Source organism: Schistocerca serialis, chromosome 2 (genome assembly GCF_023864345.2).
Source record: "Schistocerca serialis cubense isolate TAMUIC-IGC-003099 chromosome 2, iqSchSeri2.2, whole genome shotgun sequence".
In the NCBI taxonomy this organism is placed as follows: Eukaryota; Metazoa; Arthropoda; class Insecta; order Orthoptera; family Acrididae; genus Schistocerca; species Schistocerca serialis.
In genome coordinates this window covers 52,170,228-52,190,078 of record NC_064639.1, presented here as the reverse complement: position 1 = coordinate 52,190,078, position 19,851 = coordinate 52,170,228, and the positions used below count along the sequence as shown (strand labels likewise).

The window sequence follows — 19,851 nt, the reverse complement described above, 5'->3', positions numbered from 1 at the left end:
TTCAACAGTTCTGTATTCACATCTGGTCTCCATCTCGTCATCTGGACACAATATTTCGGTGGTCCATCTGGCTGCTACTTTCAAGTGAGTAGGCCATGGCACTACCTCACGAGAACTGAAATCAAACATGCAGTGGTTGCTCGTGAGTCCACCACACGTGTGCGAACATAACCGCCCTCCACCAACAGGTACAACAGCGCAGCAGTAGTGAAAGCTCATGGGAAAGATAAATCGATATCAAACACTACTTTGAAGACCGAGACAAGGACTGTTGTTTCTTAACATCAAAGAGAAAAGGGTTCCAACTCTTACTTAAAGGATACCCCTTATCTCTGTTTATACTATCGTCAGATAGCCCGATTTCAATGGCTTCTTTCACTACACAGTCCCAGTACCATGACGCAGGGGCAACCGCTTGTGTCTCATCATACAACATTTTATGTCCTTCCATAAGACATTGTTCTGCCACCCTGTACACATGCAAGTGGTCCTGAACACGTTGGTTCATAGAGCCAAGGTTATCTCTGATGATGACCACCTACAATCTGAATTGCAGAACTTCAAATGTGTTTTCAGGGAAAATGGATACAGCAAAGGAGACATCGCAAATGCTATCAAGGGCCGCCGACAAAAGACATCTTGTAAATCAGTAGAAGAGGCCAAACGGACTGCATTCCTGCCACACTGTGAAGCAACCAGCAGTAAGTTAGGACGTCTGCTGCAGAAACATGGGCTAAGACCGGTGTTCTGCCCCTCCCCAAGGTACACGACATGTTGCGCCCTGTTAAACATGACATTGCTCTTCAAGTGTCCGATGTGTATGGTATACCCTGTGAATGTAGCAGCATGTATATGGGACAAACAATTCACATGGTTGTAGAGTGTTGTGCTGAGCACAAGCGCCATATAAAATAAAGGGAGCTTGACAAGTCGGCCACAGCGGAGCACTGCCTAGAAAACGGACATAAAATACAGTTTGAAAATACAAAAGCATTGCCTCATGCATCTGCATATTGAGACTCCATTATGCGTTTAAACAACAATAATTCCAACAGAGACCACGAGCACACACTTATCATGGCATGCAGGCAGGCATTGGACATCAATAGAAAGCAAAGACAGATATGCGACACCGGAGCAGCAGTTCCAAACATGGCCCCTGCCCCTGGTGCCACCTGACATCACCGGTGCTGCCACAATAGCTCTGCTAGCTGCCCAGCTCAACTTACGTGCGCATGCCACATTGGGTCTATCTGAGTGGCTGCTGATGATGTCATCATGCCTATATAATCGAGAAACCGTAGTAGTCCCCGCAGTCACTGAACTCCTGACAACGATGGCAGAGATGGTCATCGAGAGCTCAAGGATTTTATTCGAATAGACACAGCTTGAAAACTGAGAATGTTTTATTGATGTATGCCGTCACGAAAGACTCTAAGGGCAAATGATGACACCTGTCGACATGTTGTGACCAATCTCAAAACCAAACAACTGGATGATGCTATGCTGGCAGTATCGGAAAAAGGATTGAATTTTGCCCCTATGCCCAAGAATGTTCCCCTTACAAAACTAATTTCCACTGTTGAACAAGTGGTGTCCAGGTTTCCTGACGATCTAGCTGATGAGGTTAGGCAAGAGGTTTCTCATACATTGCACTGGTGCCACCCCCACAACATAACATCTACTCGCTTGGAAGAGCCACAATCCGGTCCATGAAAGAAAACCAGGATTTAGTAATTCTTCCAGCAGACAAGGCCAACATGACGGTTTTTCTTTCACACGGCACGATTATGTGGATAAAATGGATCTTTTGCTTGCAGACTCGGCATACTGAAGATTGAAGAACAATCCAACTGCAGGTATAAAATGCAAGGCACTTTCACTTTGGAAGAAGAGTTCATTATCTGATAATGTTCTTAAAAACTTCAACCTGGTGCTACAGGTCCTCTGACATTAACCGGTTGGCCAAAGGTACACAAGCAAGGTGTACCTCTTTGGCCTATTGTTAGCAATTTGGGCTCTCCTACTTAGAACTTAGCCATGTATTTAGTGTCCATTCTCAGACCTCATGCCGGAAAATGCAAACACCATATTTCCAGAAAATATGATTCTTCACAGTTTGAAATCTTTGTGTCTCAGTCCCACAGATTTGCTCGTTAGTTCTGATGTTGTGTCTCTGTGTACCAGAGTTCCTCTTGAAGATTCTCTGCAGTTAATTAGTGAAAAATTGAATGAAGAAGCAACTAAGTTTTGTCACCATGTGTTGACATCGACATATTTTTTATTTAATGACAAATACTTTGAACAAACTGACAGAGTGGCTATGGGGAGTCCACTATCCCCCATAGTCCCCAATTTGTTTATGGAAGACTCTGAAGACATGGCACTGAAGACGGAATTCTCAAAACCAACTTGCTTCTGGACATATGTTGATGACACGTTTATGATATGGCTATATGGGACGGATGCTCTAGATTGTTTCCTAGATCATTTTAATTGCCTGCATCCCAATATCAAGTTCACGATGGAAGTTATAAAGGATGTAAAACTTCCATTTTTGATGTCTTGGTCTACAGGAGGGACAATGGGACATTGGGATATAGTGTTTATCATAAGCCCATGCATATGGACCGATAACTTCATGCATCTAGTTGTCATCCATCGTACCAATGTAATGGGGTTCTATGTAAATTGGTAAAAGAGCTTACGCCATCTCAGATGGAGATAATTTGACACAGGAGCCGCACCATCTAAAAGCTGTGTTCAAACAGAATTGTTATACTGACAATTAGATCTTCCATGCGCTACAGACTGGACGTTTGCGGGAACCAACAGAAGATACAAGCAAATCAGTGGCATTCTTACCTTTTGTGGGGAGCATATCTTCAAAAATAGGGACAATTTTAAAGAAATTTAATGTTAAAAGTGTATTCCATCTGCCAGCTAAGACCACAGCCCAGTTGGGCTCAGTGAAGCATGATTTAGGTTTGAGAAAGCCCAGAGTCTACAAGATTCCCTGCCATTGCAGGAAAATCTATATTGGACAAATGATTCGTATGGTCCAGGATCGTTTTGTGGAGCATCATCGTCATATACATTTATTTCAGCCAGAAAAATCTGCAGTGGCAGAACATTGTCTTATGGAAGGACATAAAATGTTGTATGATGAGACACAAGCGGCTGTCCCTGCGTCATGGTATTGGGACTGTGTAGTGAAAGAAGCCACTGACATCTGGCTATCGGACAATATTATAAACAGAGATAAGGTAAAAGTTGGAACCCTTTTCTCTTTGATGTTAAGAAACAACAGTCTTTGTCTCGGTCTTCAAGAACTGTCATTAGTGTTTAATATTGATTTATCATTTCACCACTGGTGCGCTGTTGTACCTGTCGCTAGAGGGCTGTTATGGTTCCACTTGTGTAGTGGACCCATAGTTGGTATATAAAGGAGCCACCACAGCATGTTCAATTTCAGTTCCGGCAAGATAGTATGACGGCCTACTAACCTGAAAATGGTGGCCAGATGGAAAGCCGAAATATTGTGTACAGATGAAGAAATGTTCCTGCTGGAGACCTGACACAAATACAACCAATTAATACACTGGGAAAGTTTACAGAACCAAAAGAGTCATGTACTTATCAATATTCGTGCCTCTACTTTTGGTATCTTTCTCCCAGATTGGTAAGCATTTACTGCATTTTGAGGAAGCTGTAGCTCTTTTTTCTCTGTGATACATGTAGACTGGAATTTGAATAATTTTTAGGTAGAGCTTGTACCTAGATTTTAATGTTAACAGGTATAGCTTCAAAATATCTCATCTTACTCTCTGGCACATAACTGTCATCAGCAAGTAATGGGGCTAATTCGATTATGAAATTAGCAGTTCTGAATCTGAAGCTAGCTATTTGTAACCTCTCATTTCGTTCTTTTGAAAATGCCTCTTCCAGGCCACCCAAGGACATTTTATATTGCATACCAAAAATCATTGTAAACGGGCTTGCCCCTTCAGTTTTACTTGGAAATAACTGATGCCCTCGATTCAAATTTATAATGTCTACTTATATGAATGTTTTAAAAAATGCACATTATTTTTTCTTCTGTTGCATTTTCACAATGAGTTTAAATGTTTGACAGCACACCACTTGTTAAAGACCATTCTTGCTTCATGAGTAACTGGATGCACTGCCAGACCACTGCCTACAGCAACAAATAAGTTTCCATAGCCATGACAACACACACTGAAAAGCATTAAACATACTTAACCAATGATATGTTACACATAACATTCGAAACTCATTGTTTTCAGCACCAATGAGATAACACAAGTATTCTGTCAACACAATGTGAGATGTTAACTTTTCCTGGTGAATTGAATGTTCAAATTACTTATGGGTTTGCTGCCGGGTGATGTCGGCGAACACCGCCAATATTTCGCCAGGAGCACACCCTGCCATTCTCAAGGCACAAATGCAAGGAAGAAGAAATGTGCAAGCAAATTTAATACCTCGGTTCACAGAGGAGAAACAAGGAAGACACCACATACAGAACAAGTGTCAACACAAACAAAGATAACCGACATCAGAAATATCAATAGTTACTATTAATCAATAGTTGAGGTAGCACTAATTCTGTCCCTCTGTTTTCTGATGAGAGACAGAGCCGGATTCCAAGCAGCATTTCAACAAAATCCACCATCTCTGTTAATAAGGTTGCTTGATAGTCTGATTTCAACTGATTCCTTTTGACACTATCCCAATAGCTGGACGTGCAAGCCAGGATCTCCGTGTTGTTGTATTCCATAGGATGACCGGTGTACGTGGTCAAAAAACAGATTTCACATCATGTTTCCTCAAAATATGGCCAATCCTGTTGGAAATGCTTCCTGTGTAAGGCAAAATGGCCATAGACTTAGGTGACACTTCGTTGCTATCGTCACTCATCCGTTGCACAGAAGGCTGATGGTGCAACGCACGTTTGATCTGCCTCTCACTATAACCATTCTGACGAAAGGTGATTTCAAGATGTGATAGCTCAGCTGCCAAACTTTCAGGGTCTGAGATAACATGGGCCCTGTGAACCAAGGTGCGAAGTACTCCTTCACGCTGAGCTGGATGGTGACAACTATCACCTTTGGACTGAAGCATTCAGAGAACTCTTGAAGAATGGCAAGTAGCTTCTTCTGTTTTCCTTAGTGAGATCGGTGATAGTCGAGCTAGAAGATCTTGTCTCATAGTGGTAGCACTAAATTTGCCCACAGACTCGGCATGGAAAGTTTCTATGATGCTCAGCTGTCCTGCAATTAACAGCTCAGCGTTTGCTATGCACATGTGTCTTGGAAGGATCTGCAGTTTTCAGTGACAGTTAACTATCCAAAATTCACCAAATCTGTTTTTAAATGAGACGACAGAGGCTGGTATGACCAAGTTATTCTCCAGTGGTAAGCTTCTGTTACATTCCACTACAAGATCCATGGGTTGATGCATGGCATGACACATGACAGTTACCTTTCTAGCGCTGACTGCAGGAATGATCACTTCATCCAGCACACATAGTCTCCACACACTCAGATGCGCATCTTCCTGTCCACAGTATCTCATCCCATCTAGCATAATCTTCAAGCGACCACAATCTATTTTTTATGTATGCCTGACGCATTTAAAGTTAGTTCCAGCATCTCTCAGTGACTGGTGAGAACCACTTCCTCTTGTCTAATGGAAAGTGCTCCAATCTCCAATTACTGTATTTGCTGCATGCCACTGGTGAAGAGGTGAGGCATTCCCACAATTAGAATTCCCCTAATCTCTACCCATGGAATCTGGCAAACTGGGAACTACAATACAGTCATCTCCCTCTCTCTCATTTGGCAACACCTGTCACTCATTAAAATCAGAAAGAAATGCTTATTTCCCTAATTAATATAAACCTAACAAGGCTATTCTTCTTTATTCCTTAACTGTACACCACAATAAATAACCTGTCAGACTTCCTTGACCACAATTAATATGGAATTTCATGGTCAGGTTGCACAATGTCCTTGTGTGCACCTTTCTTGCCAATAGACATCTCTTTCAACTTGGTGTGTGGTGATACATGTGTTACTACATCAGGAGTGCCTTCATACAGTTGCAGCATCCAACATGAACTACTTTTGTATGAGTCAGTAACTGAAGTTTGACAGTATCTAATGACATTGTTTCAATTACCTAATACAATCTCTGGTTCCATGTAGCAAATTTTTTGGTCTCACCCTTCAGCATATAAGGACTCAATAATATCACCCATTGTCCTACCCCATTCCATGCCTGCTATTGTTCCAGGGCTTGGTGTTTGTACCCTGAACAGCCTTCAAACCCCTCTCATTCGTTTGCTAAAATGCTTAACAGAGTCATCATCCTTGCCAGTTTTTGGGATGACTTCGTCAAAATGCAAAAGCATCTTACTTCCAAAAATCACCTTCTATGGAAATATCCCAGTACTGGTATGGAACTTCAAATTATATGTAGTCACATTCATAGTGGTACAAGTTTACACAGTAACTTGACATCCGACCTATAGTATGATGCACATGCTCCATCCTACAATCCTTTTCAGCATGCAGCAGACTATTTCTTAATTTCCAAACCTGTAGCAAATAACAAAGTTGTGTTATCAGATCAGTCATGATGTTTGTCCCTCGGTCGTTAATTATGGTTTCCAGCACACTAAATTTGAGCAACAAGCTGATGACCAATGCTTTGTGCCAGTGTTGCTGCTTGTCAGTTTCGAATGGCAGTTATTTCCATGTACCGAGAAAAGTGGTCAATGATGGTTAATACAAAATGGTTTCCTGCAGGAGTCCAGTTAAATGGTCCCAAGATATTCATCTCAATCATTTGAAAAGATTTAATTAACTCTGGAAGCCTTTGCAATAGCATTAGCTTATGGCTCATATCTGATCATTGCTTAATTGTATACAATGTCTTACGTACTGGTCCGTATCTCTCCTTCTCATCTTCCACCAGTAGCATTCCACTAGTGTTTTATTCATTGTTCTATACCCTCCATTCTCAGACAGCAGGTGATTATGTACTTTCTACAAAACTTCTGCCTTCTGCTCAGCTAACACTACCATGCACAATGCCAACCTTCTTGTATTACATAACAGGCCGTCACATACAATATACTGCAGCTGTGTTTCATACAGTTTGCAGTCAGCACTAGCACATTGCACTGCATGCCACTGTCCAGTCTCACCACCTGTAGTATCATTACCTTGCTATGTTCATGTACAACTTCACCTTTGAAATCCTTCGGTCATAGAGTGAGTAGAAGAGTTCTTTAGCCCTAACAACCAACTGAAAGCTGTATGGTTGGTTACCATCTTAAATAAATAACACCAAAAGTAGGTAAATGTTCTTTACCACCCACACCCGATTCAAAACCTAATTTGAAGCATCACATGAAAAGCGCAAACTCTGTCTCGTAATCTGGAAAAGATAACACTGAACTTGGTGTTAATACCTTCTTCAGTTTCTAGAATACATCCTGGCATTTCTTTGCCACACAAACTTTATGCCTATTGTAGTAACACGGTTCACGTTTTCCGTCGCACTTCACAGTAGACCGGGAACTGTCTTATAGGCATGCACAATGTGAACTAACCGGGCACGGCCCGTGCTGCCTGAGTTGTTGTTGTTGTTGTTGTTTTTGTTGTTGTTGTTGTTCCGCTGACAGAGGTCGTGGCCGAATTCTTGCGTGCCCTCTGGTGGACGGGACTCTACTTGCGGCAACTACCGTCCGTGACGCCCCGTGCCGACGTGCACCTCCTGCGATCTTTCTGGTGGCTACTGCACTCCTCCTCCTTCGGGGGGTGAAGCCACTGTGATCCACTGAGTCAGAAGGTGGAGCGTTGTGCAGTAGCGATGACCTCCATGTCCATTGGAATGCTAGAGTCGGGGGGATCTGCCAACCCTTGAGCCGGAACCTTTGAATACGGCTGGAAGTGACTCACACAAAGAGGCCCCCGTCGTCCCACCACTGGAGCCCGGGACAGAACGGGAGACAGGCCGTCGAACTCCGGATCCAGGTCCACCCTGGGAGGGGCAAGACCCAGTGGCGGGGACGATGGGGAAGGGACGACCACAGGTGAACCAGCCTCCTGAGAAACTGGGCCTGCGAGGGGGGCCGGCTTACGCTGGGGCATCGCTAACGATGGCAATGCCGGTGCTGGAACTACTGGAGGCTGCCAAGGCTGAGAGCCATCGCAGTGTGGTGGAATCGCAGGGGAGAGGGGTGGTATCATCCCCGGAGAAACCAACACGGGTGCCGGCAATGGGGAAGCTGGTGCCCGAGGGGTTGGATGGTGGGTGCCCAAACATAGACATAGCTGATTTTGGTGATGACGCACCTCCCGGTCCCCCGTCTGCAAGGTATAGAGCCGGCGGCCATTTCGGCGCAGGACCGCCGCCGGTATCCGACGTGGATTGCGACCAACACCCACGTTCCCACACCGACATATCCGGTGGAAAGCCGGGTACTCCGTTTTGCAAAGACTGGTGAGGACCGGGCCGGAGGAGGTGCAGCAGAGTCCTAGGTTGGTGCCCGTGGAGGAGCTCTGTGGGGCTGCAGTCTGCAATTGGTGTGGTCCGGTATGCCGTCAGGAAAAACGTCGACGTCTCCTCCGCAGGAAATTCGTGCACCTACTTTTTCATCTGCATCTTAAATGTGCGCAGAATGTGCTCGGCTTCCCCATTCTATTGTGGATGAAAGGGGGGAGAGCAAACGTGCCAAATACCGAAGCGCCTACAAAAATCCTGGAAGGTCTGCAAAACAAACTGAGGTCCATTGTCCGAGACCAGGGTGACTAGCAGACCTTCTACAGAAAAGATTTTTGCTAGTGCCTGGATTGCAACTTCTGAAGTGGTTGAGGAGCAGTGAACCACATATGGAAATCGGGAATAAGCATCAATGACAATGAGCCAAAAGCCATTGAGAAACGGTCCCGCAAAATCGATGTGAACACATTCCCATGCCTGGTTTGCAGGCGACCATGAAGAGAACGCTGACCTGGGAGATGCCTGTTGGCTCGCACACTGGGAGCAGGCGGCCACCAAGTGCTCAATTTCTCTGTCAATACCGGGCCAGTACACATGTCTGCGAGCCAAGGTTTTAGTACGGGAAACACCCCAGTGCCCCTCATGTAATAACATGAGGACCTCCCTTCGCAAACTTGCAGGAACAATCATGCGAGGAGCTGTATCATCGGTAGCCAGAAGGAGAACTGCTTCCCAGATGGAGAGGCGGTCTCGTAGAACAAAATAATTATGAAGAGGGTCCGAGGCCCGGCCTGGAGGTCGGGATGACCACCCCTGCTGAATGAGGCGAACTACTTGCCGGAGAACCAGGTCAGCTGCCGTTTCCCTGGCGACTCTAGAACTAGTGATCGGGAAGCCATCAACCACTTGGTGGGAAGCCACATCCTAATGAAAATACATAATCTCATCTCGATCGAACTTAGGATCCGTCTAGGTAATTAATACAATGAGGGATTGTCGATGTGACGTGCTCAAGATAACGCTGGAATATCGCCGGGGCACTGGATATTCCGAAGGCCAACGGCTGGTATTGGTAAAGGCCCAACGGGGTGTTGACAACTGCCAGCCGCTTGGAGTCCTCATCAAGAGGTATCTGATGATAAGCCTCCGAAAGATCGATTTTCGAAAAATATTCACCTCCCGCCATGGCAGAGAACAATTCATCAGCACGAGGCAAAGGATAGGTGTCCACCACCAATTGGGAATTAATGGTGGCCTTGAAATCACCACAAAGATGTAATTTTCCCGAGGGGTTCCTGACAATAACAAGGGGTGAAGCCCGCTCACTAGAAGAAATGGGAAGAACGACCCCTAGGGCTGTCAGCCGGTCTAGATCTTCTTTTACCTGAGGGTGGAGAGCCAAGGGGATCTGCCTTGCGTGTAGAAAAGGCGGGCGAGCCGACGCCTTCAACGTTAAGTGAGCTTCAAAGTCTGAAACACACCCGGGCCCTCCTCAAAGATATCCGGAAAGTCAGAGATCAAAGATCTTAATGATTGATAAGGAACATCTTCGGAGACCAACTGTATGGTGTCAGTGATAGAAAAACCAAAAGCTTGAAAGGCCTCCAAGCCAAAAAGGTTAGCGGAGCTCGCATCACTGACAACAATAAAAGTAATAGGCTGAGTGACTGATTTGTAAGTCACGTCGGTAGTGAATTGACCCATTAGGGGAATGAACTGTTTACCATAACCGCGTAGATGCCGGTAAGCTGGCGCCAACGGGGGCAACCCAAGGTCGGAGAAAGTTTGTGCATTCAACAAGAAACTGCAGTGCCCGTATCTACTTAAAGTCGTATTCGGCGCGACCTAACTGACACCTCGATAAAGAGTTTGTGTGCCGATGCGTCAGGGGCCTGGCCCGATGAAACTTCCTGAATGTCAACGTCCATGTCCTCTGTAACTGCTTCTTTCGATTCTTTTGAGGCCGAGTGTCAAACTTTAGCAATGTGTCCTTTTTTATTACATTTGTGACAAATGGCCCAACGCTGGTGGCACTCCGACCGATCATGATGTATATAGCACGACGCACAGGACGGTAACTGGGGCCGGCGGCCGGAACTCTGTTTACGCGCCGTGCGGGAGCGGCTGTAACGGCCGGATTTTACCACTCGTACGTCGGCCACCCCGGACGCAGTGGACGCGGCCGCGCCGCCCTGAACCGCCGCGACGTCGACCACACTTCCAGCTGTTGACCTGCGGCGTGAGAGACTTCATACGATTGAGCAATGGACAGGATTTCCTCAAGGGAAGGGTCTTCTAACTGCAGGGCTTATTGCCGGACCTCCCTATCGGGGGCCGAACAAACAATGATGTCGTGCACCATAACGTGGGCATACGACTCTCGTGACTGCTCCGTGACAAAATGACACTTGCGACTAAGACCATGCAGTGTAGCAGCCACGCCCGGTAAGACTGATGGGGCTGCTTCTTGCATTGATAGAACTCGACCCTAGTTGCCACAACATGTGTGCGGCAGTGATAATATGAAGACAGTAATGAACACAATGCATCAAAAGACAAGGACGAGGGTTCCTGCAACGGCACTAGCTGCCGCAAAACTTGATACAGTGAGGGAGATATCCAAGACAAGAAAAGAGCACGACAGACCTCGGCATCGGCAACATGAAACACCTGGAAATGCTACCGAAGGCGATGTTCATACGCATCCCAATCCTCCGCCGTCTCGTCATGCGGGGAAAAGGGAGGAGGGAACGGCGCTGGAGCAGACGGCGTGGAGAGCAACGCCGGAAGCACTTGTTTCATGGTTGCCATGAGCTCCGTCTGCTGCTCAACCAAAACTCGCACTAAATCCTCCATGCCGCAGATAAGCTGCGAAACTGGAACAACGACACAACACGCGAAAGAACGACCCTACTCATCGCCAATTGTGTAGTAACACGGTTCACGTTTTCCGTCACACTTCACAGTAGACCGGGAACTGTCTCATAGGCATGCCCAATATGAACTAACCGGGCACGGCCCGTGCTGCCTGAGTTGTTGTTGTTGTTGTTGTTGTTGTTGTTCCGCTGGCAGAGGTCGCGGCCGAATTCTCGCGTGTCCTCTGGTGGACGGGACTCTACTTGCGGCAACTACCGTCCACGACGCGCCGTGCCAATGTGCGCCTCCCGCAACCTTTCTTCAACAACTGCGAAGCATACAACACATTGCTGAGGTTTCAACAGCTGTTGACAAGTTGCTGGTGCATTTTTAACCCAAGTGTCATCTTCCAATTTTGATAATGGTCCTTGAGCAGTATATCCAGCTGGTGGATACCACCCACAGAGACACGGTAAGAAATGCGTTCAGTGTTCCATGTTCCTAAAAGTCATAGTGATATTCAGTGTCAGATACAGGTCAAACACTGCCTTACTGTTGCCAGCATATCCTATAATTCTTAGACCCATCTGGTGCCATCTTCAGTATGACCACCACAGCATCCTCCTATGGACTAGTGCTTCCCTCTACTGTCCCATCTGCTAGTTGTTGGTTAATAGCTGGCTGCAAATACTGATATATAACAGAAATAACAATTTTGGCATTTCCACTCTATCTGTTTCTTCTAGATGCTACACAAACCTAGACAATGCAGTTTCCGTGGCAGTCTGAATCCGTTTCAGTGCACAATTGCTGTTTCCCAATTATTCTCATCTAGGACATCCAGACTACCTACCAACAATCCCTCTATCAGCACCAAAATTATCTATACTTCTGGGTAGCAGTTCACCATCACCTTTCACTTGTACATGTACATGCTCGTTCTCACAAAGAAACATCATGTATTCAGTACTGATGTATCCAATACATCATTTTCTGCAAGTAGTTCTACCACACACAACATATTAACATGCCACCCATTCAACATACATTGCCTATGGCCAATTTTTGCAAGCTGTGTTATCAGAAAGACTAGCCACAGAACCATATAGTAACCTTTACTTTGTTTGGCACAACTTCGACACACTGCTTAAAATGTGGCGGCCCAACCTGAGAATTCACCATTGCTGAACACAAAGACTTATCTTATTGTCCCCAACCTCGCACAAAGTATAGCGAGGTGGATTCAATTGCCTCCAATCTACCAAGTCTGTACTTACCACTGGCACATGTGACTCTGTGTGAAATGAAAACTTGCACTTCTTCCCACTCACAAATCCCAATAACTTGCACTTCTTTCCGCTCACTACTCCCAATATATCAATATACATACTAGTAGCATCAAAAGTTACTGGGAACAGCACTTGGGTCCTTCTTGGGTTTAACACTTGTCTATTTTTTACCTGCTTACCCTTGCCACTCCTAATATTGCTTTGATTGTGTCCTACAACACCACGCCTATTACACTGAGACTGTCAACAAAATGGCTCTGAGCACTATGGGACTACTTAAACCTAACTAACCTAAGGACTACTTAAACCTAACTAACCTAAGGACATCCACACACATTCATGCCCAAGGCAGGATTCGAACCAGTAACTGTAGCAGTCGTACGGTTCCAGACTGTAGCACCTAGAACCGCTCGGCCACCCCGGCCAGCACAGTGTCAACACTGGCACTGGACATGCCATACATGTCCACGTCTATAGCACTTTATGCTAGTTAAAAAAGAAAACGCCACCTATCATGTATTCCCATTGCTTCATCAGTTTCATCAAACTCCATAACCAACCTGACCATGGATTATATCTCCTTGGCCTTAAAAAGGCATCCAATGGTCTGTGTTTGTTTCCCTGGTTTATGACTGTATTCAGCACATCAACCTCCTCCAAACTCTTATGTTTGCACATTGAGTTTATGTATTCTGTCCACAAAATCTTTCACCAACTCACCATGCTCCTTTGTTAAACTACTCCCTTAAATGTGCATGTGTTTCACAACCCCTCTATGGTGTTAGTTTCCCTATCAACTGTAACTTTGCTATTTGCAGTAACTGATCTGGAGACAAACATCAAAACTCAGCTGTTTAACTGCAGATCATGCAAGAAAGGCAATAGATCCTCAGATGAGTTTCCAGAGAAGGGTGTGGTCAAGACAACAGTGGGTGGATCTACTAGAAGACTAGGTGTTCAGCTAAAATTAACATTTTATCCCTGCAAGCCACCCAAGTAATTCTGTTTAGCTGTGAAATGAAATTAATCAATAACTGCATAGCCTCTTGTCTGGTTACACTCTCCATTTTATACTCTGCCTCTGCTGAGCCTTAATCCCCAATACCAATAAGATCAGTAATCAATAGTTTATATGCTGCAATACATCAGTTAAAACCTACATCTCATCATCATGAGCCATCTCAACACAATGTGTTGTTTAGCCACGTAACCATACCTATAACTATTAAAGCAAACTACTGCCACCGCCTCATTACACAGGGTGCAGTAACCTAGTAAATTGCACCAGCATCTCACAAGTTGCAAATATTGCTCCCTAGTGTTACAATGGAACTGAGAAAGGTAAGTGGGTTGTGACGGCTGCACTGAAGTTACCTGCAAAGTACTGTGAATTTGCCACACAGACCCCGTGTTACTTTCAATTTTTTATTTTTATTTGAATGCACGGTGTCTGTTCCTTCGAAAGGACAGACGCCATGCAGTTCCCACAGCTATGGAATACTATATATTATAATTCATAAGCCTGGCTGGGCAATGGATTCACCTTCTTCAGTGTGGATGCACAAATACGTCTGACCTCCTGTGGGAACATCAAAGTAGAGCACTTGCCCGCGAAAGGCAAAGGTCCCGAGTTCGAGTCCCGGTCGGGCACACAGTTTTAATCTGCCAGGAAGTTTCATATCAGCGCACACTCCGCTGCAGAGTGAAAATCTCATTCTGGAAACATCCCGCAGGCTGTGGCTAAGCCATGTCTCCGCAATATCCTTTCTTTCAGGAGTGCTAGTTCTGCAAGGTTCTCAGGAGAGCTTCTGTAAAGTTTGGAAGGTAGGAGATGAGATAACTGGCAGAAGTAAATCTGTGAGTACCGGGCGTGAGTCGTGCTTTGGTAGCTCAGTTGGTAGAGCACTTGCCCGTGAAAGGCAAAGGTCCCGAGTTCAAGTCTCAGTCGGGCACACAGTTTTAATCTGCCAGGAAGTTTCATCAAAGTAGGTAACAGGATATAAAGAACAGGGACTGTGGGAGCATGGATCGGCCATGAGGCGTACCGAGACAGTCTGTGCAGTTGCGACGACACTGTGTCTCGGATGGTGCAATGATTACCGCACCTGCCTAGTAAGCAGGAGATCCCGGGTTCGAATCCCGGTCCAGTACCACACTTTCACTTGTTGCTGCTGATTCTGCTCAATGTATCAATGTAACTGATAGCAGCCATCCCCCTTAAGTTTACATATAGACCCCCTCCAATTTAAATATAGACCCCATATTATCTACATACGAAAACAGGAAGACAGCCAAAATAATCAATGTCGATTAGGTCACTCTACTGTCTGACGACAGTTTGTGTTGCAAGGAGGTCAACACTGCTCACACTAGCTGCTTCCCGAGGATGTCTAACACAAAACTGTAGTGGCCCAGGGTGAGAGGCCACTACGGTGTATACATTGACATGCGATGGGGGATAGAGATGGTAGTATCGGCTGGTAGTGTCTAGGAAAACACAGCTGGAAGGTTAAACATTTTTATTCAAATAGTGCTACAACAACTGCAGTGCAGTGATGCTGTGGTAATGCCACCTCGAGCGTGCTGTGTGGAGGTCCTGCTGACTGATGCAGAAACTTCCTTCACCTCTGGCTCTGACATCAGTGCCCAGCACTACCAACACTAGTTTTGCCCGCCTAGTGGAATGTAGGTAAGTCTGCACAATACACCAGCATGTGGCAAGAGCTAGCGGCATGTCTGTCTACCAGAGTTCTCATGGAGATATCAGGACCCAGAACAACAGTTCACAACTGTGGATAATGAGGGAGGAGGGAGGAGGGGGTGTACTGGATTCACACAAGGATGGCAGTGTGTGGGAGACTGCACTGACCTGGACTACTGAGTAAGGCCCTCTAAAGCAGAAGTTTGGTAGCTGCTGCAGGGAGCCTGGGAGCAGCTCATATGTCACACGGCTCTGAGACCACAGTGGAAGACTTACCACTCACAGCTGCTCCAGTGGAAATGGGAGCCCAGTCTGGTGTCAGCTGCTAATTGTCACTTGAGCTGGTAGTAACTGGTGTGGCCCTCACAATGTGGTAGCTGCTGCCAGACTTTGGACCTCTCTGCTAAAGTCAAAGACTATTTATATTGGTTAATGACACATTTTTTATGATGATGCACAGCTTCCTGCCCCGTTCAACTTGATGACCCTGCGGCTTGACGGTGTTGAACCCTGTGGCCCGTCCCACAGTTGCACAGCACTCCCGCTGCAGCCTACATCGTGGTAGGTAAAACAGGCCTGTCAGTGAAATCGGCATACCACTGCCTCGGCACTCGGCGCTGCCCCTGGCATACTACGCAGCCACAGATGAGCTGTTATTTCCATGTTTCCATAGCAGTACCAAAAATTTAGCAGTTGCAATACTTTTCCTCAACTGAGTGACTTAAGAACAAGAGAGGGACAGCGAGGGAGGAAGGGGGGTGGGGGGTGGGGGGATGGGGGGAAATAGTTACCATTCATGACAGGAAAATAGTTCTGCAAAAAAAATTTCAGACTCTGCAGCAGAGTGTATGCTGTTATGACACTTCCTGGCAGATTAAAACTGTGTGCCTGAGTGGAACTCCATCCCAGGACCTTTGCCTTTTGCAGGCAAGTTCTCTGCCAACTGAGGTACCCAAGCACAATTTGTGACCCATCCTTACAGCTTTACGTAGAGTGATATCCCATCTCAAACCTTCTGAAGTTCATGGAGGTTCTCCTGCATTACTTGTGGGACTAGTACTCCTGGAAGGAAGGATATAGTGGATATAAGTCGTAGCCATAATCTCAGGGACTGTTTTCACAGTAAAGTCTTCACTCTGCAGCACAATGTGTCCTGAATAAACCTTCATGGCAGTTTAAAACTGTGTGCTGGACTGGGACTCAAAACCGGGACCTTTGTCTTTTGCAGGCAACTGTTCTGCCAACTCAGCTGACTGAGAATGACTCGTGACCCATTCTCACAGCTTTACTTTCGACAGTACCTCATTTACAACCTTCCATTATTGAATGTTGAAGTAAACATGTTGATAGGAAGATTATTCCAAAGATAATGTGAAATCTATGGAATCCTGTGACAACATAACATTTTTATCCATACGCTGCATCAGCAATAGTGGATGGTGCTTCCTAATATTTGTATGCTTGTATATTACAAAGAAAACCTTACATGATTTCAAAAACTACAGTGTCTTCTATAGATTGGCACCAAATAATTGATGAGTTGCCACCAAATTCTGCACCCTTAAAGTGAAATTTGATGAACATTTTCCATTAAAACCCAAGAGATATTCAAATGCTAAATCAAAATGTAGACAAAAACTAACAAAGTAAAGAGGTGCTATATTAATAGACCAGCCAAAATAAAATAAAGTGTCCAAAAACTAAACGACAAGGTCAAAGCTGCTAAACATATAGATATTAAGGATAGACTGTACGCTAGTAATTTACAGACCAATAGGATCTACAGAAAGGAAGTAGAAAAAGGAAAGAAGGAAAGCAATGCCAGATTTATTGAAGAAGCTCACAATCCTTGTAAAGCAGCATGGGATCTGGTTAATGAGCACAGGAAAAAGCCCACCTCTTGCTCTAATTCTTGCAGTCCAGATGAGTTTAATGACTATTTTATAAAAATAGTGGAAAACATAGTAGATGAAATTCCTGACTTTGGAATACATCCTGCAGCTGCTGTGAAATTTGAGAATAAATGCAGCATGGTAATGTGGAAGAGAGTGTGTCCAAAAGAAATAATAAAAACTGTAAAAATGCTACAAATCTTCAGGGACCCCTGATATTTATGGCATGTCCTGTACTATGTTAAAAATATAATCAGTAAAATTGCACAGCCATTAACAGTAGTAATAAATAAAAGTCTCCATGCAGGGGAATTTACAGACTTTCTGAAAGTAGCGCGCACAGTGCCTGTTTACAAAAAAGGCAGTCCACATGAAGTGTCAAGCTACAGGCCCTTATGAGTACCAGTACTAGAGAAGGTGATGGAGTTGATAATGAAGGAACAACTATTAAATTACTTTGAAGGACATAGTCTTTTTTATGATGCGCAACATGGCTTTCAGAAGGGTAGGTCAACAACAACAGCTGTACTTGACTTAGTTACAAACATAAGTCAGGGTTTTGAAGACAAAGAGTCTATAGCACTAGTATTCTGTGACCTCAGTAAGGCATTTGAATGCATCCCACATAAGGCCCAACTCAGAGAGCTAAAAACATATGGTACAGGGTGATCTGTCCTGTGAACTCTTGAATCCTACCTGAGAAACAGACTACATATTGTCTCCATGCAAGGAGCTGATTCAGGAGAGAAGAAGCTACAGCATGGTGCACCACAGGGATCGGTAATAGGGCCCCTGCTGTTCCTTATCTTCGTAAATGACATAGGCTCCAATGGGCACACCTTGCAGTTTGCGGATGATACAACATTGTTCTCAAAAGGAGAGAGTGTTGTACAGGCACTCCAACAAACAGAAGTCTTGTTGAATGAAGTAACGCCTCTTTTATCATGAACAAAATGAAAATTAATGAAGAAAAAACTCAGAGGATGATATGCAGCCTCAGCAATACAGGAGCACTGGGTAACACAGCAGATGTTAAACTTCTGGGCTTTCTCATTGATACCCAATTAACCTGGCAACAGCACACCAAATATGTATGTTCCAAACTTTCACAGGTCCTGTACCTCTTGAGGAAACTGAAAAGTATAGTACCAGAGCAGTACCTGCTAACTGTGTACTATGCAATGTTCCACAGCCACATCAGTTATGGGCTGTTGTTTTGGGGCCATCCTGCAGGCTGCAAGAATGAGCTTTTACTGCAAAAGAAAGCAATGAGGATCATTACTTCACGCAAAAAAACAGACCACTGTATACAGATATTGAACTGCCTCTTCCACATAAAAAGAAATAATGATATCTACAGAATGAGAAATGACATTCACAAATGCAGCACTCGCATCACAAACAGTATCGACATGCCAAGGTGTCGATTAGCAAAGACACAAAGCAGCTTCCCAACGGTGGCCCTAAAACTGTTTAATTCTCTACCTGATGAGATTCAATTTATCCCATGAGAGCAGTTTAAAACTACTATTTTGTGTAAGCTAAAAGAGCATCACTTCTACAACATTGAAGAATTCTTCTCTAGTAATAGCATAGTGTTTACTTGAGCTGCAGCTGAGTTCCATGACTCTAACAGCAAACCTTATATTTAATTTCATTATATACTTCTGTCTATTTTATTGTTGTGATATTATTGTAATCTAATTTATAACTTAAATATGTCTTGCGGTATTAAATTACTATCATAGTAGAGTTGTATTCATGTATTTTGTTCTTGACGCTGCCTGTCCAGCTGTGGCTGGTGAATGGCATAGAACAGGTAAACAAGGTGGTACTAAAGGTAATACAGTAAAGAATAGATGACTGATCATATGGCTGAAGTTCCGAGTCACAGATAGGCATCACAAACAATCTGCCGATTAAGTAAACTTTCAGCTAAAAAGCCCTTCATTGGAATCAAACACCAAACACCACACACACACACACACACACACACACACACACACACACACACACACACACACACACATGCTCATGCAAATTCAACTCGCACACATAACACACACAGGAAAAAATGCTCACCCCTTAATTTTTGTCCCCAAATCCACTAAATTCATCTTCTGAACTGAAGGAAGAAATACTTGAAGTCACTGTGTCAGATCTGAATCCTTGTATACAATAAATTGGCTTCTGTACAATCCAATGCATTACTGATTCAACATTTCTTAAATGATTCAATCACTGTTTCAATTTTTATAGTATCACTAGGCTTTGACTCACTAACAAACTTGAGAAATGCTAGGTGTAATTATAAAATTTGAAGATCAAATCAATCTTTTCCACTCCTCCTTCATAAGTCCCTTAAATGGTCTGTTGATACATACATCTAATTGTTAAAATAAACTAGTCAGATGTCCTGGAATTATAGCTAACTGAGTCTTCAATTCATTCAATATATTTTTAACAATCTCTGTTCTGCGAGAATGAAATTGATCCCATGCTAACGGGGCAAGCTTCTTCAGTCAGCCTACAGGTCACCGAGACCAAATTTTGCCTATTCACACTCGTTCCTCCTCCA

The 19,851-nt window shown here is 44.4% G+C and overlaps 1 protein-coding gene across 1 annotated transcript in view; it reads right to left on the bottom strand.

Annotated features, from left to right (window-relative positions):
- Positions 1–19,851, bottom strand: part of LOC126455722 (dynein axonemal heavy chain 3) — a 1,249,696-nt gene that overhangs the window by 666,421 nt on the left and 563,424 nt on the right. The window lies entirely within an intron of this gene.